Source organism: Diabrotica undecimpunctata, chromosome 7 (genome assembly GCF_040954645.1).
Source record: "Diabrotica undecimpunctata isolate CICGRU chromosome 7, icDiaUnde3, whole genome shotgun sequence".
Lineage (NCBI taxonomy): Eukaryota > Metazoa > Arthropoda > Insecta > Coleoptera > Chrysomelidae > Diabrotica > Diabrotica undecimpunctata.
The window spans coordinates 80,085,822-80,104,048 of NC_092809.1; the positions used below are offsets into that span (position 1 = coordinate 80,085,822).

General features: G+C 33.1%; 1 protein-coding gene and 2 long non-coding RNA genes across 3 annotated transcripts in view; 2 read left to right on the forward strand and 1 right to left on the reverse strand.

Moving 5' to 3' along the window:
- Nucleotides 1-18,227, reverse strand: part of LOC140445523 (uncharacterized) — a 297,375-nt gene that overhangs the window by 168,062 nt on the left and 111,086 nt on the right. The window lies entirely within an intron of this gene.
- On the forward strand, nt 283-1,813 carry LOC140445525 (uncharacterized). Its single transcript, XR_011951405.1, has 2 exons — nt 283-633; nt 895-1,813. It is a non-coding gene; the product is annotated as an uncharacterized lncRNA (long non-coding RNA).
- On the forward strand, nt 10,241-11,769 carry LOC140445526 (uncharacterized). Its single transcript, XR_011951406.1, has 2 exons — nt 10,241-10,594; nt 10,856-11,769. It is a non-coding gene; the product is annotated as an uncharacterized lncRNA (long non-coding RNA).

Consider the following 18,227-nt stretch of genomic DNA (forward strand, 5'->3'; position numbering starts at 1 on the left):
AATGTGTCAAGATAGTCTATTCCGCAAGATTGAGAAAAACATCTAGCTACTAATCTAGCCTTATATCGAGTATTGCCTTGTGCATCTGTTTTCAACTTGAAAACCCATTTAGACGAAATAATATTCTTACTACTTGGATTATCTACTAAAGTCCAAACCTCATTATCTATAAATGAATTATATTCAGACTGCATGGCTTGAAACCATTGTTCACGATTGTTACCCTTTAAAGCTTTGTAACGATACGATCGTTAATAATCTAAAATTTTGTACGTTAGCAAACCGAATCCCTACATTAACTACTAATCTGCCGCCGTTGGAGTATGCAACCCACAATACGATCTCATATTTCATTATTATGATTATCGATATCGATGATAAGATAATCGATTCCCTCGTCAAAAGGAAAAAAGAATAATGTAATGGCCATTTTGTAACAGAACTTGAAGGAGATGAGTTGTTGAGTTTGCGGCAGGCAGTACTTGAAGGGAGTAAAAAAAGAATTTAAGTTATTTTATTGTTTTTTTGGGGGAAAGGTGAAGAATATTTTTATTGTTGTTTAAGACGTATTTAGTTTTGTGCATTAAGAAGTTACGTTGATTTATGGAAAATAAAACTCCCAAATAAGTTCTGGTAAGTTATCACACATCTTCCATTTAAATTTGCCAGTTCCCAATCATCTAAATCTTCTCAGCTTACTACAAATATCCAAATATCATTCCTATTTTTTTTATATATATAGATACAAATTATAATATATTCCAGTGCAGTAACACTATATTTTTGAGCCAAGGTCACCTAATGGCAAATATATTCTAGTTTTTGTTACTAGAACAAAAAATATAGATAGTAAATACAAGAACACAGAATAAAAAAAGTTTTCTTTTCTTATAGCCTGCCGGCTCCAACTTCCAAGTTTGGAATTTCATTTTATTTGGAAAGAAGTTTTAATTTGGGGAAGAATCACATTTTATTTGGGACAGAAGATTTTTTTTTTGATTTTGGGAAGAAGTACATTTTTATTTGGGAAAAGGAGATTATTTGATTTGGGAGAAAGAAGTACAACACTTGGTTGGTCTGCCAGTCCTTAAAGGCTGATACACGGAGCATAGGCTGATCCATCTTAGAGCCATCCACTACCTGAACACTGGACAGCAGATTAAGTAACTCCCTTTCCAACAAAAGAGTTACTAAGCACCATTATATTTTATTAACTTTATAATTTAAATTTCAATTTTTTTATAATATATACTTGGATACTTAGGCCTTCAGTCTAAGTGGGTTACAAACAGGTTTGTGCACAATCCCTGGGTAGTACCCTCAACTTGTTGAATCTTTTTACTTGTTTAAATTTGTCATTCTCTATTTACTTTGTATTTATTTCGTTATTAATATTTTACATAACCCTTATGATAAGTGGTCAGGATACATTATCCCATTTTATGATTACTAGTACGTACCTTTATTTTGTTAAATTGATGTATGTATTGTTCTACTGTCTTAACTGACTATTCTCATATTTTAAACTGCCCTTTTGTAACTTATATAAGTACTTAATTGTTTTATAATATTTTAATTATTATTTACTCCAAGTGAGTTATCCAACCAATAATCCCAGACCATTTTACCTCATTGCCAGAGGACAGTGTAAATCAATTGTTGTATATAATTATTATATTTTGGGTCATTTTTTTTTTTAGGTAACTGTTTTTTTTTTGTAAATATATTTTGGGGATATATTTTAATAATTGGTTAGGGTATATAAGTATAGGGTTGGGATAGTACATAAGATTTGAATATAGTGTATAAAGCATTTCTGATTTTTATTTGTTTCCTATCATTTAATTTTCAGTTAGTATATAATTACATATATCCCAAATTGGAGTGATATTCAAAATTCACCCTGGCGCCCATCTCAAGATCATCTTAGGATTGATCTAACTATCTTAGGTTACTACAGGCAAGCAAACGTGCCAACCTCCTCTCTGAGCACTACTCTCATTCTTTTGAGCTAAGCCTATTCTATTGTAGTACTTCAAGTAAATTTTCTATTTTCTTTTGTATTGGTTACATTCCCTGTTATTTAATCTTATTAAAATAATAATTGATTAATTTTAAATTTTATTTAACCATAAATCTTACTTAATTTCTAATATTGGCTTCACCATCTCAGGCTTTTCCTTTTAATATGCCACAATTAGCTTTATCCTTTTTTTTATCGGTAACAATTGGCGCCCAACGTGGGGCCTTAGTAGTAACATAAGTTATATTTTAGTGTTATTATATTTAAATATTTAGATATATTTGGTAACTGTGGCTATATACACTTATATTAGATAATCTTGTACTCAGTTAATATACCATCATACATATCGTTTAGTTTGTTAAGATACATTGGGGCAGTACAGTACAGTCAATTTGATAAAATTTAGTATATTTTAATAATTGTGGTCTGATCTTATTTAAACAATATTTGAGTATATTTTCTTAACTTAATATTTTGATATAGTTGTAATTACTTTAATTATTTTAATATTCGTTATATTGAATTAATATTTTTTTCATAATATTAATACAAATTTACATTACTATAATTCGACTTGTTTGGTAAATACGGTGGTCTTGTATTTTGGTGTAGAGGTTCAATATTTGATATATTTTCATAATGTCTTCATTTAAAGTAGAACATTTATTAGTTAGTGAGTTGGATTATGAACTCAAAATTAGGGGTATTAATATTGAGGATTTACCTAATGTTGATACAAAGCGCAAGGTCTTGCGTGGAGCCTTGAAACAGGAGGAGGGCAATAGGAGTTTTACTCAAATTTCTGCTGGATCGATTCCATTTAAAGAACAACATCAAGGAATATCCGTGACTCTGGATGACTTAGCTCAGAAAATGGGCGAATTTAGAGGAACTGTGCATGACAGTCAGTATGGTCGACTAACTTCTCGCTTAGCACACATTTCAGGTCGTGTCCACTTGCTGAGTTGCATTGATGAGGATCAACACTCCTTCAAAAGGTCTGTCTCGGTTAGGATACTTACTTTGGAGGGTGAACTCGACTCTAGAGTTAACCCTATTGCTTCTTCCACTCCTAATGCTCCAATTAACATAGTCCCTAGTTTTTCATATTCCAAACCAGTTCAAGTGCATAAATGGGGTATTACATTTTCTGGTCAAACTCAACATATCGATGTTATTTCATTTTTAGAGCGTGTTGAATGTCTAAGGATATCTAGAGGTGTTTCAGAGGATGATCTTTTCGCTGCTTCAGCTGAACTATTCACAGATTCTGCATTTACGTGGTTTATGAATAATAGGGGTCGTTTGTCTTGTTGGTCTGATCTGGTGCAGAAGTTGAAGTCTGATTTTCTCCCCTATTCATTCCAGGATGATCTACTGGATGAGATCAAATCCCGTAAACAGAAACCTGGTGAATCAGTCACGATGTTTATTAATAATATTTTGGGTATGTGTAGTAAGTTAGATACTCCCTTATCTGACTCTGCAAAAATCAAAATCATTTTAAAAGGTTTGTTACCTTTCTATCATGCTCAGTTAGCCTTGGTGGATATCCACAACATTGAAGATTTGACTGACAAATGTAAGAGAATTGAAGAAACTCTGTCTTGGTCTTCACATCCTCCGACCTCATCTCGACCTACTTCAGGTCCTTCGTCCACTCCGTATCAATTTTCAAATCGATCATGGCATCAGAAATCTAGGGAGCGTAACATGTCGGTTTTAAATTCCAATTTATCATGTTGGAATTGCCATGAAGCTGGACACACATTTTATGAGTGTGGAAAACCAAGGACACATATATTTTGTCATGGTTGTGGAAGAGATAACACTCTCAAGAGGAATTGCCATAAGTGTTCGGGAAACGAGCAGACCGAGGCTCGTACCCTGAGCGTTCCTCCGTCTACAATCCCATCAGGGAGCACAACCACCGTCGTGGAAGGAAATATAGGTCAAGCAGGGTCCAGCAATTCAAGGTCAGGTCCCCTATCAGAGAAATCATCAACAAAGCACAAACGCCACAACAAGTCGAATCAAGGGAAAAAGTAACTTGGAAACCCAAAGCACTCCATTCTGACGTTCTCAATTCTAGAGTATCTTCTCCTTTATTAAATGTTAGGTGTAATTATGTTAATAATATGGACCAGGAAACAGTTCTGTCATCTGTACCAAGTTTTGATGTTAAAAATGATAATGATAGTTCTATATTAGTACCTTATAATGACTATTCTATATCTAGAGTCTCTGGCTTAGATATAAATTCTTTATTAGTTAAGAAATGTAACGATAATCGACCATATCTCCAAATTGAGATTCTAGGACAATCTTGTTTGGCATTATTGGATAGTGGCTCCAATATTTCATTACTAGGTTCCCATTCATTAGAAATGTTAGATAAAGCTAACATTAGCATATCACCTATTTCCTCCCTGCAAGTTTCAACTGCAGATGGAACAATCCAGTCTATAGTAGGTAAATTTGAAACCGAAATTTTAGTGGCTAATATCAGGAGGAACATTACGTTTTATATAATTCCTTCTGTACAAAATTCCATAATTCTTGGCATGGATTTTCTAAATATATTTAATAGTACCTTAGATTGTTCAGATTTTTCATTGTGTATTTCTCCACTGAATTTATCCACTCTTACTGTCATCCAGGATTTCTCTAGTTTATCAGTTTCACAGCAGAAACAATTAGAGGCCATTATGTCCAAATTTTCATCGATCTCTTCGAAAGACAAATTAGGCCGTACCTCTCTAATTTCGCACACTATTGAGGTAAATACATCTACTCCATTTAGACAATATCAATATCCTATACCTCAAGCGTGGCACGCAGACTTGGGAAAAGAGATTGATTCAATGCTTTCTTTAAATATTATAGAACCATCGACTTCTTCTTATTGTAGTCCACTTTGGTTAACTAAAAAGAAGGATGGATCCTTCCGAGTTTGTTTTGACGGTCGTAAGCTAAATAGTATCACTGCTAACAGGGATGCCTATCCTATCCCCAGAATTGATGTCATCTTAAGCAAACTCCGGAGAGCCAAATATATCTCTTCTATTGATTTATCCAAAGCATTTCTACAAATTCCTTTAAGTGAAGAAAGTAAGAAATATACTGCTTTTGCTGTCAGTGGTAAAGGTTTATTTCAATTTGTTACTATGCCTTTTGGTCTTGTGTCAGCTCCTCAGACCATGTGTCGTCTGATGGACTTAGTCATTGGTCCACAATTGGAACCATATGTGTTTTATTACTTAGATGACATTATAGTTGTCACTCCTGATTTTGATTTACATATTGAGATTTTAGAGAAAGTATTTTCTCGCCTTAAAGAGGCGAATTTAACAGTTAATATAGAAAAATGTAACTTCTGTCGTCCTAATCTTAAGTTTTTGGGATATGTTGTCGATAGTCGAGGTTTGCAGACAGATCCTGATAAGGTAACTGCTATCAAGGATTTTCCAATACCGAAAACCACTACCCAACTACGTAGGATCTTGGGAATGTGTGGGTATTATCGTAGGTTCGTACCTTCCTACTCCACCTTATTGTCTCCACTTACTGATCTCCTTAAAAATAGGAAAAAGGGCCAGACTATTACCTGGACTTCTGAAGCCGATGATGCTTTCCGGCTTATTAAAGAAGCTCTCACTAGTGCTCCTGTCATGATGTCTCCAGATTTTAACGAACACTTCAATCTCATGACAGATTGTTCCAATACCGCTTCAGGTGGTGTCCTCTTTCAGATGAAAGATGGAGCGGAACACCCTATAGCTTACACTAGTAAGAAACTCAACAAAGCTCAGAAGAACTATTCGACTACAGAGCGTGAACTCCTAGCTATTATTCATGGCTTAGAGGCATTCCGGTATTATTTAGAGGGTCGTAAGTGTACACTCATTACCGATCATAGCTCTTTATTATGGCTACATTCCATGCGTAACCCATCACAACGTTTATCCCGTTGGATTTGCAAACTATCAGCTTTTGATTATAACATTGTACATCGCAAAGCCAATGGTGTCGTAGTAGCTGATGCCTTGTCTCGTACTTTTGATATTAATATTCTCGATTTGTCTAGTTTAATTCCAGATGCATGGTATCAAAAGATGTTGGTTAGGGTTGCTCAAGAACCGGATCGGTATCCTGATTTCAAAGTGGAAAACAATGTTCTTTACAAACATATTGTTAGTTCCACAGAAGTTTTAAATAATATGTCGGATTGGAAAATAGTAGTCCCCACAGCAAATAGGGATGAAATCTTGACTTCATTTCATGATAATGTGACAGCAGGTCACTTTGGTTTTTATAAAACGTTTAGTAGAATAGCTGAATTATATTATTGGCCTGGCATGCGGTATGCAATTAAACGGTATATATCTAGATGTAAAGTTTGTGCTACATGCAAGCCCAGGAATATGCCACAAGCTGGATTAATGGGTTCTTTTAGAAACATTAACTTCCCATGGCAGATGATTTCTATGGATCTTATTGGACCATACCCCCGTAGTTACAATGGGAATACATATTGTTTGGTAGTTGTTGATTATTTCACAAAATTTCCTTTAGTTTTTCCTCTTCGTAAGGCTACTGTTCCTGCTATTGTTAAATTTTTAGAGGAGCAAGTCTTCTTGTTATTTGGTGTTCCACAGATAGTATCGTGTGATAATGGTCCTCAGTTTGTATCTAAGGCCTTTAAAGACCTCCTCAGTAAATACAAGGTACAAAAGATTTTTTATAACGCTGCATATCATCCACAGGCGAACCATAGCGAACGGGTGAACCGCAGTATCGTAACTGCTTTAAGATCTTATACTTACGAAGACCATCGAGCTTGGGACCAATATATCCATTCCATAGCTCAGGCTATAAGAACGTCTGTCCATGAGATTACTAAATGTTCTCCAGCTTATCTAAATTTTGGCAGAAATGTGCCTTTATCCGGTGATTATTTTGGTTTAATTTCAGACAATTCTGTAAATCTTCCTCAAATTTCAGAGAACCTCCATCGGTTAGATGATCTTCAGCATCTACCCCCTATCTTTGCCGATATTAGGAAGAAGTTGAAATCTTCTTACCTTCGATCACGAGGTCACTATAACTTGAGGAAAAGAGACTTGCGATTCTTTGTTGGCGATCGAGTATTGAAACGGAACTTCGTTAAGTCTAGCAAGGAAAATGCGATTTCTGCCAAGTTCTGTCAGAAATACATTCCTTGTATTGTCAGTAAGGTAATTTCTCCTTTAGTCTATGAACTGAAAGATAGTTTGTCTAACAAACGTATCGGTCAATTCCACGTGAAGGATTTACTGCCAGATAATACTGTCAATGATTTGGACTCTTCATCATCAGAAGAAGACGTAACTTAACAACCTTGCTTAAGTTAATTCCTCCTTCTAATTTTTTTTGGTAATACTTGATTGGTTCATGATTAGGATTTGGATAGGATTTTGATTTGAAAACCCCGGATAAATGCTATGTTGTATTTATTGTAAATTTTGTTACTACTAAATTTTTATTGATAGTTAAATAGTAATTTTTACTTAATTATATAGCGTAAATACTGGTACAGAACTGTCATCCTTGGTACATAGTTGTTTTCATACGGTTTGGGTATGTTTTATGTATGTTGGTTACGATTTTGATATTTGTATCGAGAAAGTTAGTATAAAATTTAGTATTAGTCTGGAAGGTTATTATTTTCATTTGGTCTATCTAGCCTTAATACTATACAGTTGAGGAATACTATATAGTTAAATTATATTTATAAGGAATCGGAAACAAGTTGATTTACTAAAGTCAACCCCAATCGATTCACTATACTGTCTTAATATATGTTGAGATGCATAGAGATACAAAGTGTTGAGATTACTCATCTTTGGCAAATTCTGGCTGTGTGTTTAACGGTGTAGAACGTGGGTTCGAAACCTGTCAACCTTATCAATTGGTACCTCGATAAGGGGCGGATTTCATAGCTCATGGTTTTTGTCGTTATGATATACGCATCTTCCCAGATGTTAGATCTCCTGATAGTATAGTTAAATATAGTCTTTATATTATGTATCAAACATTTTAGATATCTGTCTTCAGTCTACTCATTTTTTATCAAACTATTGATTATAAGTTATGGTATTCTCACTGTAGTTAATCGTTTAAATTATCTAGCTCACTAAGTTTAGACCTTTTATAATATAGATACCTTTAATGATGTTCTTGTATAATGGACAAATGGATATTTTAGTTGAAACCTAACTTTCCCTACAAATTCAAAAATTTTGTTTAGCGACTAGAGACAACTTCAATCTGCAGTTTCATTGGAAATTGGTTTACGCGCGCTCTAGTCCTGCTTATTTTAGTATGTGTTTCTGTCGTCGACTATTTTATGGTTAATTCGTTAATAGGGATGTCTCCAACATCTGATGTGCTCTTCTTCTGGCTATTCTTATTCATCCATTGTAGCTTTATGCTATAGTTACAGAATTCCAGAATGAGTTAGTTATATTTGTCTTGATAATTCCATACTGGTACCTATACCTTCATTAGTTCATATAAATGGTCATAACCATTCATCTTCTTGGTGTGTAGAATTTGCTGGTTATGCACGTTAATCTGGGGTTTAGTAATTTTCAAGGACACGAAAGGGAGTCCTAGGAAGATGAGTTGGGATTCTTCCGGATGTTCGGCCTAGTCAACGAAATATTATTGAATGCCAGATTATTGCTGTATACTAGTTAAGGACTATACGACCGATTATTTTCTATGATGGTTTGACTTCATAACAGCATGTGAACTGAAGATAGGTGAATCCAATGTCGTCTCAGTCAGTAGTCACCTGGTACACAGTATACTTTATCCTTTGTTATAGCTTAAGGTTACGTATTGTGTAGCAAGAAGTCTTATATGAGCCTGATTGTTCTCCTTGGATATATTAAATTTGAATCTGTTGTCTAGGGTAGAATCGATTTTGGATCTGGCTCTTGCTACCATTGTTTTTATTACGTTGGTACATCCGTAGTAATGTGTTGGTCGACATGTTCAATTTTATTTGAGTTTAGTTGTTATATTGCGAATGGTTATAAAATCTGTATGATTGTCTCACCTTGGATATGCAATATATATAAATCTGGTGTCCCTTGTTGAGTCAAATTGGTCTATCTTACCCATTCAGCGATAATTATCTGAGTATGTGGAGTTACATTTGGTTATATTTGGTATCTATTTTGGTCACTCCTACCTTTATTGGTAGTAGAGTGTTACAACTCCTTTTACGAGACTCTTAAATTTGTGGTTATTTTTTTTAATCGTTCGAGTCTTTTGTAAAAGTGGAAGTTGTTATTTATTTGGTAATATTTGGTATGGATTTTTTGTCACTCCTACCTTTATTGGTGGTAGAGTGCTGCAACTCCTTTTACACGGCTCTTAAATTTGTGGTTATTTCTAATCGTTCGAGTCCGATGTAAAGGTGGAAGTTGTTAGATACTTTATTTATATTTGGTGTGTGTTTTGGTCACTCCTACTCTTAATGGTGGTAGAGTGTTACGACTTCTCTTACACAGCTCTTAAATTTGTGGTTATTTTTAATCGTTCGAGTTCGGTGTACAGATAGAAGTTGTTAGTTTTTCGATTATGTGAGTGTATATTTTGTTTGCTCCTACTTTTAGTGGTAGTTGAGTGTTTGTGGAGTTGAAGCAATTATAATATGGGGTTTTATTAAATCCGCTAGATTGACTTCAACAACTTTTGGTTTATCAGTTATTAGGTAAGTCACAGATGAAAGACTCTGTGCAATGAATTATATGTGATCAGAGCAGTATCTGAGTCACTATATTATGTAGTTTAGTATTCACACAAAGGTTTAATCTCACAGTGTGTGATTACTGTCAATTATTTTTAGCTAGTGTTATTCTGTTATTATGCTATGTTTATTCCTTTAAATGTGGTTTCCACAGTTTAAACAACTTAGTATGTTTTAATTCAATATTTAAAAAAAAATTACCTTTAGCTTTTCGTTATGCACCTAGAGGTATATTTATAAGTAAGTCAGTCCACATGTCATTTAATAGCTACAGACCATTTAATGGGTTTACTATCCTCAATAATTGGGTTCCCAGTAAGAAAAAAAAAAGAAAATGGCTTTTCTTTTTTTTCCCGAGTTGTAGGAGATTGTAACGATACGATCGTTAATAATCTAAAATTTTGTACGTTAGCAAACCGAATCCCTACATTAACTACTAATCTGCCGCCGTTGGAGTATGCAACCCACAATACGATCTCATATTTCATTATTATGATTATCGATATCGATGATAAGATAATCGATTCCCTCGTCAAAAGGAAAAAAGAATAATGTAATGGCCATTTTGTAACAGAACTTGAAGGAGATGAGTTGTTGAGTTTGCGGCAGGCAGTACTTGAAGGGAGTAAAAAAAGAATTTAAGTTATTTTATTGTTTTTTTGGGGAAAAGGTGAAGAATATTTTTATTGTTGTTTAAGACGTATTTAGTTTTGTGCATTAAGAAGTTACGTTGATTTATGGAAAATAAAACTCCCAAATAAGTTCTGGTAAGTTATCACACATCTTCCATTTAAATTTGCCAGTTCCCAATCATCTAAATCTTCTCAGCTTACTACAAATATCCAAATATCATTCCTATTTTTTTTATATATATAGATACAAATTATAATATATTCCAGTGCAGTAACACTATATTTTTGAGCCAAGGTCACCTAATGGCAAATATATTCTAGTTTTTGTTACTAGAACAAAAAATATAGATAGTAAATACAAGAACACAGAATAAAAAAAGTTTTCTTTTCTTATAGCCTGCCGGCTCCAACTTCCAAGTTTGGAATTTCATTTTATTTGGAAAGAAGTTTTAATTTGGGGAAGAATCACATTTTATTTGGGACAGAAGATTTTTTTTTTTATTTTGGGAAGAAGTACATTTTTATTTGGGAAAAGGAGATTATTTGATTTGGGAGAAAGAAGTACAACACTTGGTTGGTCTGCCAGTCCTTAAAGGCTGATACACGGAGCATAGGCTGATCCATCTTAGAGCCATCCACTACCTGAACACTGGACAGCAGATTAAGTAACTCCCTTTCCAACAAAAGAGTTACTAAGCACCATTATATTTTATTAACTTTATAATTTAAATTTCAATTTTTTTATAATATATACTTGGATACTTAGGCCTTCAGTCTAAGTGGGTTACAAACAGGTTTGTGCACAATCCCTGGGTAGTACCCTCAACTTGTTGAATCTTTTTACTTGTTTAAATTTGTCATTCTCTATTTACTTTGTATTTATTTCGTTATTAATATTTTACATAACCCTTATGATAAGTGGTCAGGATACATTATCCCATTTTATGATTACTAGTACGTACCTTTATTTTGTTAAATTGATGTATGTATTGTTCTACTGTCTTAACTGACTATTCTCATATTTTAAACTGCCCTTTTGTAACTTATATAAGTACTTAATTGTTTTATAATATTTTAATTATTATTTACTCCAAGTGAGTTATCCAACCAATAATCCCAGACCATTTTACCTCATTGCCAGAGGACAGTGTAAATCAATTGTTGTATATAATTATTATATTTTGGGTCATTTTTTTAGGTAACTGTTTTTTTTTGTAAATATATTTTGGGGATATATTTTAATAATTGGTTAGGGTATATAAGTATAGGGTTGGGATAGTACATAAGATTTGAATATAGTGTATAAAGCATTTCTGATTTTTATTTGTTTCCTATCATTTAGTTTTCAGTTAGTATATAATTACATATATCCCAAATTGGAGTGATATTCAAAATTTACCCTGGCGCCCATCTCAAGATCATCTTAGGATTGATCTAACTATCTTAGGTTACTACAGGCAAGCAAACGTGCCAACCTCCTCTCTGAGCACTACTCTCATTCTTTTGAGCTAAGCCTATTCTATTGTAGTACTTCAAGTAAATTTTCTATTTTCTTTTGTATTGGTTACATTCCCTGTTATTTAATCTTATTAAAATAATAATTGATTAATTTTAAATTTTATTTAACCATAAATCTTACTTAATTTCTAATATTGGCTTCACCATCTCAGGCTTTTCCTTTTAATGTGCCACAATTAGCTTTATCCTTTTTTTTTATCGGTAACAGCTTGTTTTACTGTAACAGGTTCCTCATCAGAACTAACTAATTGATATGTAACATAATCTGTTAACCAATCTGGTGGACGCTTCTCCCTGAGTGGCCTTTTCCTATCCTCCAATTCATCAGTATAATCTACATCTGAATTAGAGAAAGGTGTAACGTATGCATCAATTGATTTTTGATTTTCAGAATCATTTGAATAATCATGAGTGATGGAAAATGATTCATCATTTATAGACTCATCACCAATATTTTCATTAAATTCCCCAATAAAAGGAGTTGATTCTATTATAACCTCGGGTTGAGTCGAAATTGAACTCTTTCCATACATTATGTATTCAAAAAATACAACATCTCTGCATTTTTCTATTTTTCCTCTACAATTGGGATCAGCCAATCTATAACCCTTAGTATGTTCACAATACCCTACCATAATCATGGGTTTAGATTTAAAATTAAATTTACTTCTAAAATTCTTAGGTATATGGGCATAAGCTTGACATGCAAATACTCTTAAGTGGCTCAAATCTACCTTGGAACCAGTCCATAATTCTTTAGGAAGAGTCCCATTAACAGCTGTAGTAGCGCTACGATTTTTTAAATATATTGCAATAGCCACTGATTCTGCACAATAAGCTTTAGACAAACCAGAATCAGTAAACAAAGCCCTAGCTTTTTCCACAACCGTGCGATTGGCACGCTCCTGTACACCATTTTATTCAAGAGTGTATGGTACTGTAGTTTCATGTATTATTCCTGAATCCTTAAATAGAGCTCTAAATTGAGTATTACAAAATTCTAAACCATTATCGCTCCTGTAGCGTTTTATTTTAAACCCTGTTTGATTTTTAACAAATCTTTTAAATTCTTGAAACTTCAAAAAGGTTTCACTCTTAGAGTATAATCATCAGTTAACATAAAAACAAATCTTACCCCTCCCCAGCTTTTTTTAGACATGGGACCTACCAAGTCTCGATGCACTAACTCTGTCTTGAAGGTAGCACGTCTAGCTTGACCTTTCGGAAAACTTTTTCTGGTCTACTTTGCTTCTATACATGTAGTACGGGGAAGCATTTCAGTGTTTTTGTAATCAATACCACTAGCCATACTAGTTAACAAATTCAGACTCTTTGTGCACAAGTGCCTAAGCGTTTATGCCATAAAGAAACATTATTACTCTTAGTAGTAATAGACATTAAATTATCTCCAACAATATTGTTACAATTATTAACAGTTTCTTTAGATGTACTAGCAAAATTCTCATTATCAAAATTTTCTGTATTAGAAACAGTGTCCAATTTATAAATTCCTCCAAATTCAGATCCTGTAAATTTTACAGTCCCGTTAATATTAACTTTATCCTGGTCATACACATCAAAACATTTTTGACTAATCACAATGATATGACCTTTAGATACTATTTGACTAACTGATAATAAATTTGCAGCCGCATTGGGTGCATATATAATATTAGTTATTGTACCTGAACTAATAGAATTATTGTGTGAATTAACTAAATCAATTCGAATATTTCCAACTCCTGTGGCCAATAAGGTACCCTTATTAGCTGTACAAAATTTAGAATTTTTGTCTGGATCAAAGTCTACCATCCAATCTCTATTATTAGATACATGTTTACTAGCACAACTATCAAGATACAAATCTTTAGAATTTGGAGAACTTACAAACATAGCAGTAGCAGTAAATAAAAGATTATTAGTTGTACCTTGATTCTCCTTAGATTGGTCCTTACCAGTTGGTGGTTTGTAATTAGGCTTTCAATTTTTGGAATTCCTCTTGGGGCATTTAGGACGGATATGGCATTTACCTCAGCAGCGTGACAATTGGGGATGTATTCGGTAGTGGATTAAAAACAAGGCTTCTTCTTGATAAAACTATTTTTTGTAAGCAAAGCTTTTTCCTCACCATTCTCCCTCAAATTTTCACGATCTGTAATACCATTCAACAAGGTAATAACATCTTCACTTTTAATAGTTGTATGTGTTGCATAGTATCCATTCACAACCTGTTCTTCAGTGTCGCGAAGTCCACATAGCATCAATGTTTTAACTTCACTATCATCAATCACTACATTTAATTCTGCAAGTTCCTGAACAATATCAAGTAGTCCACAAATATAATGACTAATGAAAGAAAAATCTTCTAACTTTGCAGGATATAACTTTCTTTTTATAATCATTTGTAGACCGGCACTTTGATACGCCTTTTTTAGGTTATCCCAACCTTTTTTAGATGTACTTGTTTTTCCCAGATGAGCTAAGCAAGCTGGTTTCACCGATAAACTTAATTTGGCTAACGCCCTTTGGTCTTTATCTGCATCTTTATCATTACCAGTAATACAGTTCCATAGACCATAATCTATTAAAAACATTTTCATTTGAAACTGCCAGATTTCATAATTTCGTCTTCCATCTAAGTTTTCAATGTTTGAGGCACCAGGGCTAACAAAAACATTATTAATGGTTTTTGTTTCAACTTTTTCTTGTTCAGACATTTCATGGAGTAAAATAATTCAATAGAACAGAAGAAAAGACGCCTAACCTAGACACCACACAACATACGCGCCACGTGAAAAAGTTTTTTTTAACGATTTCTGTATTCTTTAACACTTTTGTAGCGCAGTGGAAATGTCCTGGTCACATAACCTATTAGGATTTTAAATTTAATATATAACCAAAGAATATAGACGCTTATAAGCGTCTATATTCTTTGATATAACATACAACATGTCAACATGGCCTTAAAATCTAACAACAACATTCGCACACAGTGCGCATGAACTTAAAAATTAAAACAGTCTATCCAACATATTACCAAAAAATATAGACGCTTAATAAGCGTCTATATTCTTTGATATTACTTATAATACAAAAAAATTTCTGAACCTTACAGTTTAAATATTAATACATAGTAAATTTACTTATTCCAACAGTAGGTATAGTATTTTGCATATAAAAATGCGTGCACGTCACAATTATATAAAGTGACGTCACTTATATTTAAAATTTCCAAAACGTTAACCTTAGAGTTCAAATTTTCCTAACACAGCTAATAATACGAAACCCATACGGAACTACCCGATCTTTCGTAAGCGTCAACATGGTGTAATAGTCAGGAAAATGTAATCATCATTATATTGGAAATTTTAGACTTATATTGATTAAATAACCAAAAACGTTTGTTATTATTAATAATACAAATTTTATGAAATAACTCTTCAAGTCTAATATTCCACAAAATAATAATTTTAATTAACTAGATTAGACAATTGTACGCAACTGATACGGGAATACTTCAAATTTGATTGACAGTTAAGCGTGTGGCAAAATTATTGCCGCTTTTTTAGAGTAAGAATTTTGTTTATGTTTTGATTTATTACACAATTTGATCATAATATAATATATATTAATAAATTGTATTTATAAATACATATTAAATTTAGATTAATAGCTTTAAAAACTAATTATTGTTGTGTATTGTGATTGTGCTATGCCAAAACAAATAAATAGTCTGTAGAAAGCTGATAAACTTTCATATAAGATAGATTATTTTGAACAAGAAATAATGGCGGGACGTTTTTACCATTAAAGCCCTAAAAGAGGTAAGTTTAAAATGTAGAATATATAATTTTGTATTAAAATGTTTTTTATGCATTTTAGTGTGTTGCAGTAGTCTTAAAACTAAGTGTATTTACTGTTAATATAATAGTTTGATAAATAGTTGACATTTTAAAAATTCCTCACTTACTAACTATTCTGATGTTTTGGCAACGCTGTGGGGTTCTGACGTCGTAAATCTTGAATGACGTGCACGCGTCAAGCGGCCGGCCAGGTGAAGTAGGTGAAGGTGAGGTTCACCAAAAAAATATAATTACATTGAGACAAATAAATAAAAAATGAAAGCAACATTATTATATCTAAATTCTGAAATCAATTATTTATTCTGTTTTAATTAATCTAAAAATTAAAAAAGACAACTAGCTTTATTAGCGGTACGTACTTGACGGTCAAGTCCTTACCTGTGTCACTAGCCGTGTACTGAATCTTAGTATTCAGGAATAGGTGAATATAATTTTTGAAATGCGAAATCATCTACTTAAGCGTTCACGGTTGCCATGGCAACGTGACGTCAGCCTATCCTTAGTGATAGCTGAGAAAACTGGTGAGTGCAGTTCCATCTAAAAATATGTTATTCGTCTTCGCCCACTGTTGGATGTGTATTTGGTATTCCTATTTTTCGGAAATTTCTCTCAGCGACAATATTTTGAAATTTAGTCTATTATATAGATATTTTTTATATAGTATAGTGTATAGTATAGTATTTATTAGTTTAGTTTAGTCACAGTATTAATTTTATTTGTTTAGTGCATTTTATTAATACATTTCTCTGTGGTTTGTTTCGGATTTCGGATATAAAGTGTTCTCGTGGATTTTGTTTGGACAAAAATAATTTTAGACAGACATAAATCCAATTAATGACTTCTTCTTCTTCCTATGCCGTCACCATTAACGGAGGTTGCCGACCACATTTCTAAAAGTTTCTCTGTCTTTTGCAACGTGGAATAATTTGTCTACAGTCATGTTTGTCCAGTCTCGAATATTTCGCAGCCATGATTTCCTCTTTCTACTTATTCCCTTTTTGCCATCGACTCTACATGATGACCTGCAGAAGACTATATTAAATGGTGGCTAAATTAATGACTTGGTGTGTAATATATTAGAGACTCCGTTTAGGCATTGGAAAAATGAAGATAAAAGGGATGTTCTTTTACATGGTCGACCAGTAACCAGTATTTTAAACATCTGCGTCTGATCCCGAGTGGTCGGCTGCAATCAGCATCTGACTCAGAGTGGGCGGCTGAATCGAAACTCACCAACCCGTTTAAGCAGGCGTGGTGTTTTAATCGCCAAAAAACCCTCAATAAAACGTCAAGGTTCAGAACTAAAATAACCCAGGCAAGCAGAACGAATCGTATCTAGTATAAGTGTCCTAAAAAACTGTTTTTAAGCTATTAGGGCCCTAACCTCTATACATTTTTTTTAACAAATTTTTAATGAGTTTTGGGCGCGACATAGGTACCAAAACTCCTTTTGGCTCCGGCAAGCTTTCCTCATCCTTACCACTTTTTTAGGCCACGAGCCGCCGCTTCAGTATTGCCTGGTCTATTAAAATATACTTTAGAAATAATCAGGTATTTTCGTATCTGTTCTGCTAAACATTAGGGAAAAAACTTTGAAAACATTAAAATATTGGTCAAAAAGCCAAATAAACAATCGATATGAATCTAGTAGGCTGCTGTGATTTAGGTATTTAAAATTATTAAAAGACGTCAGTATAATATTTGTGCGCGTATTAAATTTAATTATGGCTCATTTGTCCGAGACTAAAAGAGTAGAAATTTTAAATATTATTGGTTTTGGTAATAAAACAAGAACTCAAAAGAAGGTTTGTGAAATGTTTAATAATAAATACCCTGGTCAACAAGTTTCGCAGTCTACAGTTAGAAAAATTGAAAAAAGTTTCGTTATACTGGACATGTAAAAATATTGAAAAACCAGGTAGAAATGTTAAATTTACTGATGAAAAAAAGTTAGATGTACTTCTAGAGATTGAGGAAAATCTGCATAAGACAACTCGAAAACTGGCCGCCGTCAATGATGTAAGTAAATCATTTATTTTGAGAGTTTTGCATAAAGAAAAATACCACCCTTACAAAGTTCAGTTGGTTCATGAGTTAAATGAAGATGATCCCGATAGTATATTTTAATAAACCAAACAGTATCGCTGATTTAAAAGTTGGGATAACGGAAGAAATTAACAAAATAACCCCTGAGGTCGTACAAAATGTTGTGCGAGAATTCCAAAATCGCCTCGGCTATTGGTGGTTATTTTGAACATTTGACTTAATTGAAAATTACATTGAAAAATACATTTTAAATATTATGTGACATTATTATAATTTTACATCTTAAAAATCAATTTTCTCAGTTATGATTGCACCAAACTTAAAAAACTTTATATTTCTGA